Raw genomic sequence first — 21,096 nt, 5'->3', positions numbered from 1 at the left:
GTAAATTATATTGATTTAATGTGTTTAGAATAAGAGAGCCTCTTGGGTGTATTTAAAACCACATTAAGTACATGAAGCAAATAAACAACATTATTTGTCAGTCAACAAAAATACTAACATTGACAATGAGTGAATAGGTATATTTATTTGGAATTATATATCATCATAGCTCTAACAGGAGGACAGATTACACAAACATTTACAGTTGCATATTGAAAAGCAGGACCAATCAAGGAGAGATGGATATTCCTCCCATCATGAACCCAATTTTACCTGCCTTTGGAGACAAGAAATTATAAATTATCTACTATCTCCAGAGAATGGAGTCTTACAGAAGCAAAGCATAGTGAATGGCATTATTTTAAGTGCCTGCAAAAGCTGAAAGTAATAAGAAACAGTTGGAATAAAAGAGAAGTCTGAAGTTGTCATTTTGCGCACTTATTCCTGTCAGCAGGATTCTCCTTCAACAGCCGGACACGATACCCAGCAGAAAAGTACCACGTTCACTTTTAAAATTGAAATCAACTTGGTAGTTTCAGTAAGCTTCAATTAAACAAGTTTTAAGACTGAAAGAATGAGCTAACTTTGCAAATAACAATTTAAAAGTACTTTGTTAGGAACCTGGATAAAAAAGCTTTTCTCATATGGGAGGCCTCAGCCCTTAGGCCAGACCTAATGTAAACTGAGTACCAATAAGAATGCTGTGGCCTAAGAGAAGGCCATCGAAGACAGGAGCTTAGAGGCAGAGCACGCTATCTAAATTGAAGTTAATGTTGTGAATTACAAAAGCACTATTCAGACATGTGAAAGTGCATCGGGGAGGAGTGGGATTAGAGAGAAAGCCCTCCCCTCTACATATATTTTTTCACAGCTCCAGTTTGCAAACTGTAATGACAGGATTCAGCACTTGTAGGCCTTCTATTATTGAGATAAGCCAGCACTCCGTCCAAACCCAAGACCAACTTCTGACTCCCAACATGGGACCCATTTTAACTTTTTGTTTATACTTAATAATATACTTAATAAATACTTAATAAATAAAGGCACTGGACATAGTAAAAGATCCATCACATCCTGGTCATTGTCTCTTCGAGCTCCTGCCGTCGGGACGGAGATACAGGACGATGAAGACAAGAACGAGCCGTCTTAAGAACAGCTTCTTCTCCAGAGCGATCTCGGCCCTGAATAGGAAGCCTGGACTTTGAAAGTCATCTAATCTTCCTTGCTGTATTATACTGTATTGTTTTAATTAGTGTTTTTATAGTTGTTTTGATTTTGTGTGGAGTGTCCTACCTGGGTGGATGGAGCAGCCAAGTAATTTCGTTGTCCCTGAGAGGGGGCAATGACAATAAAGATATTATTATTATTATTATTATTATTATTATTATTATTATGCTAATAATGCACATTGTTAATCCTAAAATGGTAATTCACAGTGCAATAAAGTGTCACATTGCTATTAAATCAAAACTAGTGTCTGTCTTTCCTTTTGCGCTCTCTCTCTATCTCTCTTTTCCATTGCCTGCTGGTGCCTTTTTCTCCCTGTCCTGTTACCTAGTTCATCTTTCACAATTCTTTCTCTCACAAATTCCTCTACTCACAGCTTCTTCTACCTTCTCACTTATTCCACCTTCCTGTCTTCTCCCTATCTACTTCCTTTCACCTGCTGTCGTTGACTTTCCTATAGGCATTCCATCACACTTCCATAAAGCAACTAGAAACAGTTTAGAGTCCCTCTCCACTAAAATCTACTCCCACCACAGCTGGTGCAAACTGCAATGGCCAGAGTGTGCACCAGAACAAGACACTTTGAGCATATAACACCAGAGCCATGGCCGGGTGATCTTGCGCCCCTGGCAGAACTGTCAAGATTGTGTCCCCTAGCCACAGACAAATTGGCTCTTCTTTCCGCCTCTCCTCCAACCCCCAGCCCCCTGCACCCATTCAATTCAGCCTCTATATAAAACCATTTCTTATGAGGCAATAATCAACATTTATGGACATATTTTTAGCCAGTTTTGTGCCCCCCCTTGCCTGTGTCCCTGGCGGGGGCCCACCTCACCACCCCCTAGCTATGGCCCTGTATAACACTAATCCTGTCACTGGCTGCCCATTACTTTTTGGGCCCAATTCAAAGTGCTGGTGTTTTGGGGCCCAATTCAAAGTGCTCTAAAGCCTTACTCGGCTCAGGACCTCAATACCTTAAGAGCTGCTTAACTGACCAGGACCCTGCACTTGTCATTGGGGTCCCTTCTCTATGCCCCCCTCCCAGAGAGGTTCGGAGGGTGACAAGAAGAGAACAGGCCTTTTCTGAACTCCCCAGAGAGGTTTTCCTGGCACCATCGTGACATGTCTTTAGGCGCCAGGCAAAAACATTCCTCTTTACCCAGGCCTATGGCTATTAAATAATCAATGGCCTGTGAAAGCGTGGGGGAGAGGACTGGTATTATGATGACTATTTCATTATTAGGCTGTCTGTCAGTGTGCTTTTTATTATGTGGTTATCATCAATGTTTCGTCATGTGTTTCTAATGATGTACACCTCCCTGGGATCTTTGGATACAGGGCGGTATATAAATTGAAAACTACTACTACTATAGTCATATACACAGCATTTCCCCCTTGTATCTCACCAGAACACATGAGCTTGGATGCAGAGCCTTTGTGGGGCTGGCTGAGGGGTGGTGCATGTGGTCTGGGATGTGAAGTGGCAACACTGCGTGTCTAGGTGAAGCTGTGGAAAGCAAAGCAGAGGCAGGACAACGTGAGGCACAAGGAACTTGCTAACTATAAAACAAGATGCCTACTATATGGATGGCCCTTTTTGGTCCTGCAAAAAAGGGACATGGGTGGCGCTGTGGGTAAAACCTCAGCGCCTAGGACTTGCTTATCGCATGGTCGGCGGTTCGAATCCCCACGGCGGGGTGCACTCCTGTCGTTCGGTCCCAGCGCCTGCCAACCTAGCAGTTCAAAAGCACCCCCGGGTGCAAGTAGATAAATAGGGACCGCTTACCAGCGGGAAGGGACGCGGGTGGCGCTGTGGGTAAAAGCCTCAGCGCCTAGGGCTTGCCGATCGAAAGGTCGGCAGTTCGAATCCCCGCGGCGGGGTGCGCTCCCGTTGCTCGGTCCCAGCGCCTGCCAACCTAGCAGTTCGAAAGCACCCCCGGGTGCAAGTAGATAAATAGGGACCGCTTACTGGCGGGAAGGTAAACGGCGTTTCCGTGTGCGGCTCTGGCTCGCCAGAGCAGCGATGTCACACTGGCCACGTGACCCGGAAGTGTCTCCGGACAGCGCTGGCCCCCGGCCTATAGAGTGAGATGGGCGCACAACCCCAGAGTCTGTCAAGACTGGACCGTGCGGGCAGGGGTACCTTTTACCAGTGGGAAGGTAAACAGTGTTTCCGTGTGCTGCGCTGGCTTGCCAGATGCAGCTTTGTCACACTGGCCACGTGACCCGGAAGTGTCTCCGGACAGCGCTGGCTCCCGGCCTATAGAGTGAGATGAGCGCACAACCCTAGAGTCTGGCAAGACTGGCCCGTACGGGCAGGGATACCTTTACCTTTACTCTTGGTCCTGCAGAGAACTTTTCCCCTGGTCCAGTGCTACTGCAGGTTGCATGCAGTGGGGTGAGGATGTGATGTCCCCACTCGCTTCGACTCCCACATTCTGCAGCAGCGCATTCTTTAGCATATGTGCCACCAGGGTGCAAAGATCCACCCAGCACCCCCAAATTTAGTTTAGCCCCCAAATTAACTTTTATTATGCTTATGTCTGACACCATGCTCATGCCTTATCTCTTGTTTACGAAAGGGAGGGAAAGGAAACAAACTTTTTTATTTGCTCATTTATTTACAATGCACTTATACTTAAGTATACAACACTACCACACTTAAACTTATAAGTATTGTTTAGGCACCTACTTAGGAGAAATATCAGTTGTGTCAAAGGTGCTATGCTGCCGCATAGCAGTGCAGCTCAATACAATATGTAACATATTTTGATGTAAGAGTTAATTTCGTGTGCACAGTGCCATTGAGAATGACAAGCGCTGTTGTTGAGTCTGACAAGCGCCACCGTTGTGAATGACAAGAGCCGTCGTTAAGTCAAGCGCCGCTGCTGGTGTGGCGCGTCTTTGTTAAATGAGTGCACAAAGTTGAAAGTCTTTTAGTGGAACAGTAGGGATACATTTCGGTAATACCTAGGTATATATGTATTCTGTTTTTCTAGCTTGATCAAAATTATTTATTATTTCATAACAGGTAGATAGTTAAGAGCTTAGGTGGCGCTCCCCAGAATTCAGCGCCCGGGTGCCCCGCACCCCTTGCACCCCCAGGTAAAGACGGCCCTGTTCTGCAGGCACTGGGCTCCTGCCACCACTTCCTGGGCTCCCTGGCACTGCCATGGTGAGCACCCAGGAAGCCCTGCTGCAGCATCTGTTTCCAACATGCTTCTGCTTGTGGGAGAAGGGTAGAAAGCCATGGAAACAGAGAGTGAATAGAGCCCCTTTATTATACAGAGCTCTCAGGGTAGAGCTATAGCTATAGAAAGGTGGAGAATTCGGTCGGCCAGAAACATGCATCTAATTGAAAAAGGGTTGTGCCTTTCTCTAGGCACATTGCAACCTTTGTGGATAAAACAAATGTCTCATCAGAAGATTGTGTCCCATCCTAGATGTCAAATGGAGGGTCCCTTTGGTCTGGGCAACCTTAGCTGGAGTCCAAACTGTTGGCAACAGCTTTACCCAAAGCTGGTGCCTCATGACCCAATGGTCTCTGATATAAATCAAGGGACAGTTGACTTAAATTTGACAAAGCAAGAATGCACACAGAAGTTCTCTTAATAGTAAAGGCATAACTGCTTTGTATCAACCCGGGCTTGCACTTTGCCCAAGAGCACATTGCTAAAGTCCAGTAGCTTTATTTGCAAGAGCCTCGTCAACTAGCAGGCACCAGTGCTGCGTAAAGGTAAAGGTACCCCTGCCCGTACGAGCCAGTCGTGTCCGACTCTAGGGTTGTGTGCCCATCTCACTTGAGGCCGGGGGCCAGCGCTGTCCGGAGACACTTCCGGGTCACGTGGCCAGCGTGACGAAGCTGCTCTGGCAAGCCGGCACCAGCGCAGCACACGGAAACGCCGTTTACCTTCCCGCTATTAAGCGGTACCTATTTATCTACTTGCACATAAGGGTGCTTTCGAACTGCTAGGTGGGCAGGAGCTGGGACCGAAGATGGGAGCTCACCCTGCCGCGGGGATTCGAACCGCCAACCATGCGATCGGCAAGTCCTAGGCACTGAGGTTTTATCCACAGCGCCACCTGCGTCCCTAGTGCTGCATGGTACAGCATAATTTATCATCTCCCCACTTCTGATATAAATGATATACAGAGGATGTAATTGTACTAAAGTTACATAAAGAGAACTTTTAAAATAAGGTTGTCTACAACTGCTTGTCCCCCCCCCCCCGCATTGGATCAGGGGTGGGGAACCAAGCTTCTTCTGCCTAATTTTATGCTGATAGGGGAAGCCTGGATAGAAAGTTTAGGAAGGCAGGATGAAAAAGAAACGGGGGTGAGGGGGCAGTCAAGACAGACAGAATGGTGGAAAACGGGAGCCCTCTCAAGTCCATCATGTCTGACCTCTGGAAACAGCAATCTGTTCCTCTCCAGGCAGAGAAAAGAGATGGCCTGGCATTTATAGGAACATTTCATGGGGGGGGGGGAGGGATAGCTTTAGGTTGTGTGTAAATAGCTAAATAAAAAAAAAGATTGTTATGATTCTTATTGATTAGTGTCAAAAGGATGTTAAAGGATATGTTGACAGTTCAAAGGGGAGTCAGGAGAAAACTTGCTTCACCAGCAGATCAGTAAGCAATTAGGAAATCAACCTTTGGTGCTCTGAAAGTATACAAAAGTTAACCGTGGAAAAGAATGTACAGTATATGCTTGCTGCAAATAGTGAGATAATGCAACATTAGTTATGGGAGCGATCCGTCCAAATGTAACACTTTTAGGTCATTTTCAGTAGGAAAGATTTAAGAATGGGTTTTATCTCCCCCCCCCCACCCCGGAATGGCTTAAAATAGTGATTCACTTGGGTTGCACACCCTGTTTGATGCATTTGTTGTTGAGAACTGGCGCATCTGGGACTCCTGGGCCAGATGAGAGGGACGTTGGCTTTGCCTCTTGGCGGTTTGAGAAGCATCCCTGACCTTTGCGGGTGCCCACACACTTCCACGTCGCGCTCCTGGGATCGTGTGGGGACTAAGAGACGGCCGAAGGCGTGAGACGTAAGATCAAGGCCTTTTGGGAAATGATCTATAATGGAATTAAAAGGGTATTTAAATATACCTTTCTGAAAAAACCAGAGGCCTTTCTCTTGGGTATGGTCGGCCAATTGGTGTTAAAGAAGGATAGAATTTTTTTAATGTATGCTACGACAGCAGCAAGAATACTCATCGCAAAACATTGGAAGACACAAGATTTACCCACCCGGGAAGATTGGCAGATGAAGATGATTGACTACATGGAAATGGCAGAAATGACCAGCAGAATCCGAGATCAGGGAGAAGAGAAGGTGGAAGAAGATTGGAAGAAATTCAAAGACTATTTACAGAAATATGGTAAAATTAAAGAAGTTTAGAAAGAGACTGGTATTAAACAATTTGACTTTGCATAAGCTGTTTTTAGATTATGTGTAATATATTATTATGAAAAAGCAGGTAATGTTAAATCAGAAGGATTTGCTAAAACAACAAATTAAAATAGAATGCAAAAAGGGAGGCGAGAGGAAGTCAAAGGAACAAGTTAATGAAAGGATATTTTGGAAAGTATAATTTTATGTGCTGTTTTCATTTTTATTCTTTTTTTTTTAATACGTTTGATTGTGCATCTTTTTTATTTGTCTTGTATTTTTTCTTTTTTGTATATATGTAGTGTGTAGTGGTTTTTGTTGTCATTGTTATTGGTATTGTTGAGTTCAATGTCAAAATTTCAATAAATATAATTAAAAAAAAAAAGAGACGGCCGAAGGCGGATCTGGCGAGCCCCTGTGCACGATAATCCTCGATTACGGGGATCAGGGGGCTCTTCTGAGGGAAAAGCGGAGCGCAAGAGGGGGGAGAGGGCGCGCTCCCCGCCAGAACCGAAAGGAAGACCCGGTTCGGGGCGGGGGGAGCCAGAGCAGCGGCTGCCCCTCTCCCCGCTCCCACGGGGCCTTCCGCCCGAGAGAGACGCTTTTCCCGCCCACGGAGAGCCTCGCGCGCGGGGTCCGGAGGGGGGGGAGGGGGAGAGCGGAGGGCGCGCACCCCCCCCAGCCACGCATGCGCGCCTCAGCCGCGCCTGCTGGGCGGTCCTTCCCCCGTGGCTCCGCCCCTCGCTCCTCCCGCGCGACACAGGGCCGCCCGTCGCAGCGTCGTCCCGCGGGGCTGGCGCCGGGCGCGGCCACGGAAAGAGCGAGCGAGGAGCGAGAGCGCGCCCGCCCTCGGCTGGCTGACTGACTGACTGACTGGGCCGGCGCGGCGAGGGGCAGAGGCGGGAGGCTGCGCGGATCCGGCGGCGGCGGCGGCGGGGAAGCGGCGTCTTGGTGGTCGCCTCCGCCGGGCGCCCTGCGAGGTAGGCCACCTCTCCTCCCGCCTCTGCCGGGCCTCGTCCCAGGCCGAGGGGGAGCCGCGCGGCGGAGGCAGGTGCAGCGCCTGAGGGAGCGGGGTCGCCAGGGAGCCTCCTCCTCCTCCGCCGCCGCCTCCTCTGCTGCTGCTGTCCAAGGTCCGCCGCGCGTCTCCCGGGCGCGCCGTCCTCCGGCGGGGAGGCAGCCAGGCGAAGAAGGCAGGGGCGGCAAAGCCCCTCGCCCGCCCAGCTGGCCGGGCCTGCGCGGCGCTCGCTCTTCCTCCACGCGCCGAGGAAGCGGCCGCGTCCACACGTGACGGCGGGCCGGGGAGGACGGAGGAGGAGAAGCAGCAGCAGGGAAGGATGGAGGGGCCGCTTTTAATCCCCCAAGCTACCCCTGCAAGCAGAAAGCCAGCACCTCAGGGAGAAGGCGGGCGCTGCTGGGCGGGGGGGGGGCGCGGGGAGAGTCGGACGGGCCTCGTTGGCCTTTTCCGCTCGGGATCGGGGCCGCCTCGCCCAGGGCGCTGAGCGTCTCGCAAAGCGGTTTGACTCCGGAGCGTCTCCTTGGGACCCTCGGGAGGCAGCTGGCTCTTTGCTCCTGCGCACCTGCTCTCCTTCTTCCCTACCTGTTTACACGGGGATCCTTTCCTCCTCGCTAGCGAACATGTAAGAGCCTGAATCGCAGCTGATTCTAGAAATCTATACAGAGTAGCTGATTCAAGTTGGGCGCTCGGTGACTATTGCTTTAGTCAGCAGCATGTTTGCAATATGGATTATAAAAGAGTAACAGTTGGTCAGATTAAATGTCTTGGTTCAGCTGCGAAAAAGATCAAAATGAGCTTAAAGTATTCAGTGTTAAAATTACTTTAACTTTGTTTAAAATAGGATTAAAATAGAAACATGGGTTTAGTTCACTTTCCTGAGGATAGATTCAGATAAACTCTCCAGTGCACCTACTACTGATGCCAATAAATATTTTGCTTTGAGGAAAAAGAGTTACAAATAGGGAGAATTCCCCTGCGTTTCATAGAAAACGTGAGCGCCTGTAAATACAGTGAGACAGTTACAGATAGAGAAAACCTCAAAACATTATGGCCTTTATTAAGAGTGATTCCGGCTTTGGCATTAGCAGAAACAAGGACTCTTATGGTATACACAAAAAGGCAACTACAGCTACAGCTCAGAAATTGGGAAATACGAATTATGAATTGAAATACATGTATTTTGTAGAAATTCTCATAGGGCATTTCTTTGCTTGTTTTCTTGAGGAATAGCAGGACAACAGGAATGTATTTATGTGTTTCTGTTTATTATGAAAGAAGTAAATCCAAGGGTTAAAGATTTGGGGATACTGGTAGAGTGCAAAATTAATATAAATGTCTTGTTTATTTATTTATTTATAATATTTATATTCCACCCTTCTTTGTGCCATTCAGGGTGACTAAAAACAAATAATAAAATTTAATAAAAGCCAACAACAAGCTGGGGACAATGACTATTTCTTTAGTCAGCAGCATTATATATATATATATATATATATATATATATATATGCAGGTTTTGGTGTCCTCGGGTGTCTTCCCGTGTAAAAGTTGGGGTGTCTAGGCGACGTTTCGACGAGGTCTCACTCGTCATCTTCATGAAGATGACGAGTGAGACCTCGTCGAAACGTCGCCTAGACACCCCAACTTTTACACGGGAAGACACCCGAGGACACCAAAACCTGCATTCCTATACCCGTGAAAATCTACGAAAGCAAATATATATATATATATATATATATATATATATATATATATCAGCATTAGAGTTTTTCTGAGTCTGTAATTGTTTTGAAATATTTCAGGGTAACAGAATACTTTCAGTTCTTTGAAGCTCAGAACAACACAAAGTGTCAAAATTTTAAATGTGAGATGAATGCTACTTGGGTGTGAGAATGAGAAACTGTATTTTTGAATGCTCAGTGAGGTCAAAATGTAACTGAAGTTGGGATGTTGAAAATACTACTCTAGCAATCCATTTGTATTTAGAATCTCTTACTTTCCAATAATTTCCTTGATTTTCAGGTAGATCTAAGTTAAGCAACCTTTCTTTGTTTAATGATCTCTGTGTCACTTACTCTGTGTTGCTCTCCATTCTCCATGTTTCTTCATCCATACAGTAGCCCTCTAGTCTAAAATAGATCACTTTAATTCCCATTTTACACTTGTGAATCTAAGGGTGCAAAGTAATTACTTGGTTATGGTCAAGTAATGAATTGTTGTTTTTGTTGTTGTTTTTTGTTGTTTTTTCAAATTACAAACACAATCATTTTACTTTTATATCACATTCTCAATAATTTTCCTAATTTGTTTATGTTGTTTTAATTATACATCACTTTAGTATTTCAATTAATAGAAAAATGACTCATAAATAATAATCCATGGTTCAGTGCTGCATTTACTGAGTCAGGCCAGTTCTAAGGAGAAGTTGGTTATAGGAGCCAGTGTCGTGATATGTTGCAGGCAAAGCCTGGCAAGAGATGAGGTGGGGAGAGGGAGTTTGAATCCTGGGACGATGGAGGCCCTTTGGGTGGGTGGTTCCCATGTCTGGGAAATTGGCAAATTGCCTGTTCTGAATGGGAGCTGCACTCCTTCTGAAGGAGCAATCTCTTCAGAGCAGTCTGTGTAGTTTGGGTGTACTCTGGGATACATCTTTGTCACCAGCGGCCTCTGTAGCCACATGTGCCTGGTTCGCCAACTACATCCATTCCTTTTTTTTTTTAATGATATTTTATTAGATTTTTTCAAAAACATTAACAACCAACAAAAATCGACAAAAATCACAAAAGCAACAAACCACATACATCAAAAATACAAACAGAAAAACAGAAAAAAGGAAAATGTAAAAAAGCAAACTTGACATAAAAAAGAACTCTTTTTCAGATTAATAACCTTCAAAACCTTATTTTCCTTACTTTCCCCCGCTTTCCTTTCTTGTATTCCAATTTAGAGATTGGTTCAGCAATGTCATTCATTATTCATTTTCATCCATTATCCCTCCCTTTATAGTCTTATTTATCTTAATCACTAGAACCCCTTCATTTCATTTTCAATGCCCTCAGCATTCATAAATTTTACAATGTTTTTGTAGATAAACTTTAAACTTCTTCCAGTCCTCTTCCACCTGCTCTTCTCCTTGATCTCGGATTCTGCCGGTCATTTCTGCCAGTTCCATATAGTCTATTACTTGCATCTGCCATTCTTCCAATGTGGGTAGATCTTGCGTCTTCCAATGCTTTGCAATAAGTATTCTTGCTGCTGCTGTAGCATACATAAAAAAGGTTCTATCCTTCTTTGGCACCAATTGGCCGACTATGCCCAGGAGAAAGGCCTCTGGTTTCTTCAGAAAAGTATACTTAAATACCTTTTTCAGTTCATTATAGATCATTTCCCAGAACGCCTTAATCCTTGGGCACGTCCACCAAAGGTGAAAGAATGTTCCTTCAGTTTCTTTACATTTCCAACACTTGTTATCAGGCAAATGATAAATTTTTGCAAGCTTGACTGGTGTCATGTACCACCTATAAATCATTTTCATAATATTTTCTCTTAAGGCATTACATGCCGTAAATTTCATACCGGTGGTCCACAACCGTTCCCAGTCAGCAAAAATGTTATGGCCAATGTCTTGTGCCCATTTTATCATAGCCGATTTAACCGTTTCATCCTCAGTATTCCATTTCAACAGCATATCATACATTCTCGACAATATCTTAGCATTGGGTTCTAACAGTTTTGTTTCCAGCTTTGATTTTTCCACCTGGAAGCCATTTTTCCTGTCCAAATTATAGGCCTCTCTTACTTGAAAATAATGTAACCAATCCTGCACCTTATTTTTAAGTTTCTCATAACTCTGCAATTTCAACCTGTCCCCTTCTTGTTCTAGAATTTCCGAATATCTCGGCCATTTAGATTCCATATTGAGCTTTTTCACGGCTTTAGCCTCCATTGGCGACAACCACCTGGGAGTCTTATCAACTACATCCATTCCTGGGCAGGGATAACCTGACCACTGTTCCATGCACGAGTAACTTTGGGGATGGATTACTACAATGCACTCTATGTGGGGCTACCCTTGGGTTTGGTTAGGAAGCAACAGCTTGTGCAGAATGCTGTGACAAGAATACTGATGGGAGCTTCTGATTGAGAACATAAGACACCATTATTAAAACAGCTACACTGGCTGCCTATCCGCTGCTGAGCCAGGTTCACCATTATTTTATTGATTTTCAAAGCCCTAAGCAACTTTGATCCAGGATACATCAAGGTTCACCTGAACCCTTCTATTCTAGCTTGAACACCGAGATTATCTGCAGGAGTATATTTGTGTGTTCCTTGAGTTTGTGAGGCTGATATGACAACAGTGAAAAACTAAACCTGTGGAGCACCCTGCCAATAGAGATTTAGCAGGAGCCTTTCTGCATTGCAAGTGGTTGGACTAGATGACCCTTGGGGTCCCTTCCAACTCTACAATTCTGTGATTCTGTACTAACTTATAAGGTAAAGGGACCCCTGACCATTAGGTCCAGTCATGGCCGACTCTGGGGTTGCGGCGCTCATCTCGCTTTATTGGCTGAGGGAGCCGGCGTACAGCTTCCGGGTCATGTGGCCAGCATGACTAAGCCGCTTCTGGTGAACCAGAGCAGCGCACGTAAACGCCATATACCTTCCTGCCGGAGCGGTACCTATTTATCTACTTGCACGTTGACATGCTTTCGAACTGCTAGGTTGGCAGGAGCAGGGACCGAGCAACGGGAGCTCACCCCGTCGCGGGGATTCGAACCGCTGGCCTTCTGATTGGCAAGTCCTAGGCTCTGTGGTTTAACCCACAGCGCCACCCGCGTAAGCACCTGCTAAAACCCTTCCTATTCCACCAGGCCTATGCAGGCAATTAAGAGTATACCCCCTCAGTGGTCTGTTGTTGTTTGTTTTAATTTATTTTTGCTTATAACATGTTTTTAACTTTTTTATAATATTATTGTTTGGTTTTGTTATATTGTTGCAAACTGTTGTAATATATCTTTATGAGATAGCGGTATATAATTTTTTTAAATAAATAAATATATTGTATGCCATTTTCCCACCACATAGATGTGCTCAAAGCACCTGTTTTTTTCTTCTTCCCTGGTTGGCATTTGTCTATCTTAGGAAGCAGTGGAAGACTGCACCTTCAGGGGTGAAGTCAAACTGTTGGAGAGCTGTGGCTATACAGTCTGATATGGGAGAGACATGTTTTGTTGCAGCTGGGACATGAAGGTGTCCAGTTGTGTTGATGCAGGTGTGCCATGGTGTCTCTGCGCTCCTGCCAGTGGTCATTCTTCCTCCGGTCTGTGGTGTGGATACACAACCTGACTGATTGTCTCAGGTGCTTGTGGTCACCTGCAAGTGTTTCCCACATGGCAGGGTTAATGCTGCCAGCCTTTATATCACGTTTTTTGACATCTTTGTAACACAGAGTTAGTCTGCCATTGGGCCTGGAGCTTGAAGCCAGCTTTCTGTAGAGCACGTCCTTGGGGAGCCTGCCATTTTCCATTCTGTGGACCAAACCAGCATAGATGTTGCTGAGACAGAAAGCAGCTAGCATCACGGAAAGCACATAGTAAACAGTTTGAACCCTCATCACCAAAAGTTACTTTACATTACAAAACCTAATGGATGTTCACAGCTTGTGTTCATAACCATGGTTTGCAGGGTTAGCGTTGTAGGTCCAATTCAATTTAATCCTCTGCATGTTTGTTTAGAAATGCAGCCAGTTACATTCATTGGTACTTTCTTGCAGAAAAATAGGCATAGGAGTGTACCCTCATTTTCTCAAGTGCTTTTTCCGGGATGTTGGGGCCCTTCTATTGATGATGTACATGCTTGCTTTGATGTTCCAACAGAAAGTGAAGCCAAAGAGTCATTCCAAAGGAACCTAATGTTCCTTATCAAAGCAGAAAAGAAGTATGACACTCTCCTCATTAGAAACTGATTCATCAGTAACCATTGGTTGATCTGCTATTTACAATACAGAGAAACTGGCATTCCCATCTAACAAAGTAGTCAGAACTTTTAGAAATTAAATTGAAAAAGTAAGGACATGCTCTATGGGGATCTGGCTTCAGGCCTCAGACCCATTGGTAGACCAACTCTGTGTTAAAAAGATGTCTGCAAACGCAACATTGTGCACCTTCAGATGTAAAGTTGAACTGTTGGAGAGCTGTGGCTGTACAGACTGATACGAGAGAGACATGTTTGGTTGCAGCTGGGTCAGATGAAGGCACCTGGTTGTGCTGCTGAAGATGCACCATGGCATTTCTTCTTTTTGTGCTCCTGCCAGCAGTCATTCCTCCTCTGTCCTCTAGTGTGGATACACAACCTGACTGATTGTCACCAGGTGCTTGTGGTCATCTGCAAGGGCATCCCACATGGCAGGGTTAATGTTGCCAGCCTTCATGTCATGTTTGCAGACTTCTATGTAACATAGAGCTTGTCTGCCATTGGGCCTGGAGCTTGAAGCCAGCTCTCTGTAGAGCATGACCTTGGGGATCCTGCCATCTTCCAGTCTGGGACATGACCAAGTCAGTGTAGACGTTGCTGACACAGGAGTGCAAACATGCTGGGAATGTGGGCTTGGGAGAGCATATCTTTGTTTGACACTCTGTCCTGCCATGTGATGCCCAAAATCTTCCTGACACAGCACCTGTAGAAGGCATTGAGGTGTCATTACTAGTCTTACTACCATAAAGCATTGTGTTCAACATACAAGCCTGGTAGATCTTTATTTTTGCATTGGTCGTTAATGTCACCCTCTCCCAGACCCTTTTGGAGAAGCAAGCCACTGCTGTAGCTGCCTTGCCAGTATGCTTGTCCAGCTCAGTGTCGATGGAGAGGTTGCTGGTTATGGTGGAGCTCAGGTAGACAAAATCATCTACCACCTCAAGCATGTGGTCACTAGTGCTGATGCATGGCATGCTGGTGACATCCTGACCGAGGACGTTGGTAACGCTGAACTCCATGCAGGATTGTGCAGAATAGTTTCTGAGACACCGTAGAGCTTCCTTGGAGTTCACTGTCAAGGCCACGTCATCTGCAAACAACATCTCTCGGATAAGACACTTCTGTCTTGGTGTGGAGATATGCCAATTTGGACAGACCCCTGTCACTCCTTGAATGGATGCACACACCGTCTTCAGTTGAGTTGAAGGCATGTGAGAGCACCAGGGAGAAGAATATGCTATAGAGAGTTTGGGCAAGATCACAGCCCTGCTTCATACCATCCTTTATCGGGAAGGTATCTGAGCATCATACTGGGCGGTGCCGCACATCTCGTGGAAGGACACAATAATCTTGTGGAGCTTAGGTGGGCATCCTTTCTTATTGAGCAGCGTGAAGAGTCCTTTTCAGCTGATGAGGTTGGAGCCAGGCGATGTCAACCCTACGGAGCCAGGCAACGTTAACCCTACGACGACAACTACAGCATTGGAGTCAATCAGTCAGGTTGGGTACTCACAGTAGTGACCAGAGGAGGAATGACTGCTGGGAGGAGTACACCTGCATAGTACAATGAGAAGATCGGTCCCTCTATTCAAACACTTGTTATACAAAAAAATGACTTATCCAAACATGAGGAAATAGTACCCAATCCTCACTGTACACACTGCACATTCACATATCCAAACAGCTGGACCTGCGTGCAGTACTGTAAACAAATAAGCAGCTTTAAAGAAGCCTTGCTCTTTTGTGTTACTGGTCAGCAACAGCCATTTGGCCAGAAACCATGGCAGGTGGAATAGGGAGATCAGACAAATAAGAAAGCATCCCCCCACCCTTGTTTCCTTTTGCAAGGTTTCAGAGGATTTTCCTTGTTTTTTCATCAGTTTGGGATAAAACTTATGTGGTCGGGAACGCATTAGAAATCTTCCCATAGGAATCAATGGAAATCATCAGGCTCCATGTGCAAATGCTTGCCTAACAAACAATTTCCTGAAAACACATTGTGTTCGGATAGGAAGACCTGCTTGTACTTCATTCAATAGAAATGGTTGTCAGGGATAGGAACTATTACTTGAACTAATTACTTGAAAATTATTTTGGATATATTATCTAAATTTAATCTTCTGCATTGGGGGGACCTACTAAAATCATTGGAGCATATTCTCAGCTAAGTGGGTTAGGACTTTAGCCTAAGATAGGCATGGGTGTTGTAGTCCTGTTTTGCTGCACAGTGTCACTCTCTCCCCTCCCATTTCATTTGATATAAATTGAGCAAACAATTGAGTCTTAGCTCAAATTCATGGTGGTAAATAGCTACTAGTGAGTATTTATTTATTTGTAATAATTTCTTACCTGTCCTTCACCATAAGGTCCCAGGGCAGGTTACAGTAGAATATACAATTATAAAAAATATACAAACAGATAAAACCATTACGATTATGAAACAAGTAATGCTGTTCAAAATGGAACAGAAAAGTAATTGAATGCACAATTGATTTTCAAATGACCTCTTACTAGTACAAAAGACAGTGTTGCTTTAAGGCATTATTATGTTTGGCAAATGCTGATGGCAACACCATTTTGCAGGGCAGGTGGATCTAAATTACTGAATCCTGCCTTTTTAATCAAACTTGGCAAATAAATGATCAACCAAAGATAATTTATAGTAAGGTTTTTCATTTGCACTACTTTCAAGAGCAACAGAAAACTGGTTATTGAATAATTAAAATGTACTGCGGTCATATCTGACTAGATATAGTATTTCTATCTGTTGCTACTGTATTTTCAGTCATTAGATTACAGGCATGGAGCTAGGTTTTGTGCACCATCTAAAGCAGGGCTGGTGAAACCTTGGGCCCGTTGGACTCTACTCAGCCCTTCAGCAGCCCTCTTTTTGCAACTGTTCAGCTGTGCCCACAGCCCTGTTCTGTGATTTGATGGCGGTTTGGTTGGCATCCCATGTAAATACCATGAAGTTCTATTCGAATCTGTACCTTGGATGCCTGTTTTTGTGGATCTGTGATTATTCCTTTGGATCACTGTAAGATCACTTGGTGAAATATATGAATGCTAGGCAGTTCAAACACAAACTGCAGAATGGCAATTTATGTAAAAACCTATGCTGTTGCCTGCGTTCTGGTCTTACTTCTTTTCTTACAGCAGAAGGCAATGCAAGTTATTTTAGCTGTACTGATTTTGCACAGAATCATCCTGAATTTCTTATTTATTTATAGGTGGATAATTTGTATGTCTCCTTCCTTTTTTCTTTTCTAATTGCAGCACTAGGCTTCATACTGGATGCCTTCTGTTGTGATTTTCTGAGTCTTTAGATAATTATCTTGAAGAAAGCAGGGTATAGAAGGCATTAGGTTGGGAAGATTTCTCACCATTACCTGACAATCCTATAATTGTGGCAATCTGACCGTCAATGTATGCCAATATAACTTAATCAGGATTCTGTGCACTATCAGCACAAAAAAACAGAGCAGAACAACCCTGATCCCCACACCTGGTGTGCCCATGGAAACACTGTCAACTCCCACCAATCACAGATTGGTATGCCAGGTATATCCCCATGTCAGCCAGGTGTGAAAGGAGCCAGTCTAATGCCTGCTGATGCGGAAACAGCAAAATGATATCACTGCATCATGATATCACTGCACAGAGTGTGCCTTGCATAGTAGCAACCACTTGTTGTTTTTATTTTGATTACGGTATGTGTTTTGTGTTCTGATTTTGTTCTGTGAGCTGCTCTTGAGACCTCCAGAGTGTATATAAATTCAATTAACAACCACCATCACCACTCTATGGGTTGGAGGCAACAGGGATCCTGGCATACATGGAGTTTGAAATTTAAGGCGCATCACCTCTTCTGTTGCAGTACAGGTGTTGGGAGTGAGGTCTACAAGAGCATGGGATTTGTTGTAAATCTGCTCTTCCCTCTGGCATACCCATACTACCACTTTGTGGTAAGGATATACTTGATTCTCATGACAGAACATCAGGGCTGGGACTGGCAGATGTATCTCATAGTATGGCAGTGTAGGAGGACTTCAGTAAACCCTAAAGCTACCCAGCTGTTGTATCTAGGGCATATGAATGTGCTCTTAAAGATGTAAAATTCTGGAATAGTCGCCTTCAGGGAATTATGCATTTGTCTGGATCATCATTGGTTTCTAGGCAAGGTTGGATGCACTTACAAAATATGTATGTGTTTAAAATTATGGCCTATTTGTGGAAAAATCAGTCTAGCCTTGACATCTAAAGTTTTACTTGTGCCATTTCTCTTCAAACAACTTGAATGGTTTTTGCTTTGTATTCATAATACAAGAACCAGCTGATACACTCCTTACGCATGTACCTGGCAGGTTATTTTCATTGTTTGCTAAGTGTTTTTGGAATGATAGTCTACATGCTTTTGTCATTGCAAACAAACTGTACCACCATCCTGTCTCCTGCACTATGCTTTGTGCTCCTGACTAAGTGCTGTGATCAGAAAGAGGTGGCTCCAGATTTGACTGTAAAGAATTTTGTGTCACGTTTGGAGGATTCATCTGATGAACAGGGCTCTGCCACAAGACTTCTTTAGTCTTTAAGGTGCCACGGGATTCTATTTTTGTTGTTAGAACAAACTCTGGAGTTTCTGGTTTTGAGACGTTTGTGGTTGTAGCCCAATGTCTGTACCAGTGTGGGATACTGGGTTGCATCAAATATAGGTGAGACTTAGCAAGTCTGCTTGTCAGGCCCATTTCTCTTCTCTGACAAACAAGGAACCATGCAGCCACATTCACATTATACATTTAAAGTTCTATGATACAACTTAACACGGCTTCCACCACAGATTTTGGGAACTTTGAGAACAAGTTTGTTGCTAAGTTGGTAAAGGTAAAGGACCCCTGACAGTTAAGTCCAGTCACAAACGACTCTGAGGTTGTGGCGCTCATCTCGCTTTACTGGCTGAGGGAGCCGACGTTTGTCCACAGACAGTTTTCCCGGGTCATGTGGCCAGCATGGTGAACCAGAGCAGCGCATGGAAACACTTTTTACCTTCCCGCCGGAGCGGTACCTATTTATCTACTTGCACTTTGACGTGCTTTTGAACTGCTAGGTTGGCAGGAGCTAGGACTAAGCAACGGGAGCTCACCCCATTGTGGGGATTCGAACTGCCGACCTTCTGATCGACAGGCCCAAAGCTCGGTGGTTTAGACCACAGTGCCACCTGCGTCCCACACTAAGTTGTTAGGAGGCCCCTATTTCCCTCACAGAGTTACACTTTCCAGAGTTCCCTGTGAAGAAGGATTGATCGTTAAGCCCCTCTGGGAATTATAGCTCTGGGAGGGGAATAGGGGCTTCCTAACAACTCTCATCACCCGTAACAAAACACAACTCCCAGAATTCTCTGGAGGAGAAGTGTGTCATGGTGTGAATGTGGCCTGAATTCTTTTAAATGTTTTGAGATATCCAAGTCTCTTACTTTGTCACCTTCTTCCTTTCCTATTTTTTATCATTTAAGGAAATACAATATCCGTTTATTCATAAGCTGTTAAAATATAATACATTGTTTATTATCTGTTGCCTGCAGAAGGTCATCTGCAGGCTGGAGATTCTAGAGGGATGTAAGCTACTTCCTGTTTGGTGATTGTAGCTTCTGCCTTTTCTTCCTTTCTCAAAGAAAAAAAAAAAGCATTAAATGAAGTTTGAAAGTTCAGACCTAGTAAGATGTAAACATACTGTACTTACAGTTGGTGGGGGGAATGGGGTGGAGAACCTTTGAAAACTCAAAATTCATTGCTTTTTCTACTGCAACAATACAGCAAAAAGTGATTGCTTCATTTACATAAGAGACAAATGCAAAACTTTATTGGTGTGTATCATTCAAAGTACACCATACTTTAGCTAACATTTATTCAGTTCTATAATGAACACTGCTCTGGTTTCGCCGGCTTAGTCATGCTGGCTTAGTCGGAAGCTGTACACCAGCTCCCTCGGCCAATAAAGCGAGATGAGCGCCGCAACCCCAGAGTCGGCCACAACTGACTCTGACTAATGGTCAGGGGTCCCTTTACCTATAATGAACACAGAGGAGAGATTGAGTGACCCATTGCCCTGCTGGCAGCCTGCTTACTCTGCACAGAGTTCTGTGTTGCCTATGGATGCCAGGTGAGTATTTAAATTGGGTGGAGAAACTTTTCAGGTGCAGACCAGATTCTTATTTCCCCATCCCTGCCACGCCAATTTTTACAGGTGGGCAGGGTTGCTCACTTGTTAGATGCTGCCATTTGTAAATTTTGGTTTGTCCAAACAAGTTAGATCAGAAGCCACGTTTCAATACCGGCATAGTGTTTGGCTGAGTGAAAGTCATGGCGTGGAAGATGACAAATGCATATTGAGGACATATGCTTTTATATTCTCTCCCCTCAATATTACATTGAGACAAGTTTTGTCAATATGGGAGGACAGAAATAAAAAAAAGACATTTTAAGAAGGATATTGACATGCTGGAATGTGTGCAGAGGAGGGTGACCAAGATGGTAAAGGGTCTGGAAACCAAGCCTTATGAGGAATAGTGGAAGGAACTGGGTATGTTTAGCCTGAAAAAGAGGAGACTGAGAGGAGATATAAGAGCCATCTTTCAACATCTCAAGCGCTGTCACATGGAAGATGGAGTAAGATTGTTTTCTGCTTCTCTGGAGGGTAGGACCCGAACCAATGGCTTCAAGTTATAAGAAAGGAGATTCAGACTAAACATTAGGAAGAACTTTCTAACAATAAGAGCTGTTTGACCGTGGAACAAATTTATTAGATATATGAACCACAGAGAAATGGCAATGCACCAACATGGTATTTGAGTCCAGTGAGACATTATTTCTGCTGCATTACCTGAATCCTGTGAAAAGAAATAGAAATTAGATGGGGCAATGTCTGTTGTTTTATAATTTTATTGGTCAAAATTTTGGGTGCGTGGCCCAGATAGAAAGCATATTTCATGCAAAGGGTGAAGCCTGTAAAAATGTGAAGACGATCAGTTTATGTTTTAATCCATTTTAAGTGGTTAGGCTGTGTTCATTTACTTGGAAGTAAGCCTTTTTGAATGAGTGGCACTTACTTTTCAGTACATATGTTTAGAACTGCACTGTTAAAATATCTTTCAAACTCTTATTTGTGAATTTTCTTTCAATAAACTATCCAGTAATGATTCAGTAATCTCAGTGGAAAAATAAAGCAACAAGATGAAACAAATATTATTTGTAACATAGCCTTTGAAAAATAGCTGTCTTCAACTCAGAATGGGTTTTTGCTCCTGAACATTATCTTTATGTATTGGGGCTGAGGAATTCTGAACTTTTCGCAGGTGCACTACCTGTATGTTAGCAGGAAGCCTTCCAGATCCTATGTCAGCTTAGCTTGAGATAGGAGGGGGGAAATACTTTAAAAGACATGCACTTAACAAAATGGTGAACAATCAGACACCCATGTCTGATTGA

At 44.3% G+C, this 21,096-nt stretch overlaps 1 protein-coding gene across 10 annotated transcripts in view; it reads left to right on the top strand.

The window, feature by feature from the left end:
* The first annotated feature begins 7,395 nt into the window (after positions 1-7,395).
* The window catches only part of ADARB1 (adenosine deaminase RNA specific B1), a 59,899-nt gene continuing 46,198 nt past the window's right edge, over positions 7,396-21,096 (top strand). For 5 of the 10 annotated variants that reach the window (XM_077918822.1, XM_077918810.1, XM_077918823.1 and 2 more), the window contains exon 1: positions 7,400-7,605. The gene's annotated coding sequence lies outside the window, so the exon portion shown is untranslated. Of the gene's footprint in view, positions 7,606-8,119; positions 8,263-21,096 lie in introns of those variants that run through there. The other 5 variants (XM_077918807.1, XM_077918808.1, XM_077918795.1 and 2 more) reach the window with 3 other exon arrangements.

Source organism: Podarcis muralis, chromosome 1 (genome assembly GCF_964188315.1).
Source record: "Podarcis muralis chromosome 1, rPodMur119.hap1.1, whole genome shotgun sequence".
Lineage (NCBI taxonomy): Eukaryota > Metazoa > Chordata > Lepidosauria > Squamata > Lacertidae > Podarcis > Podarcis muralis.
This window is presented reverse-complemented; position numbering and strand designations above follow the sequence as displayed.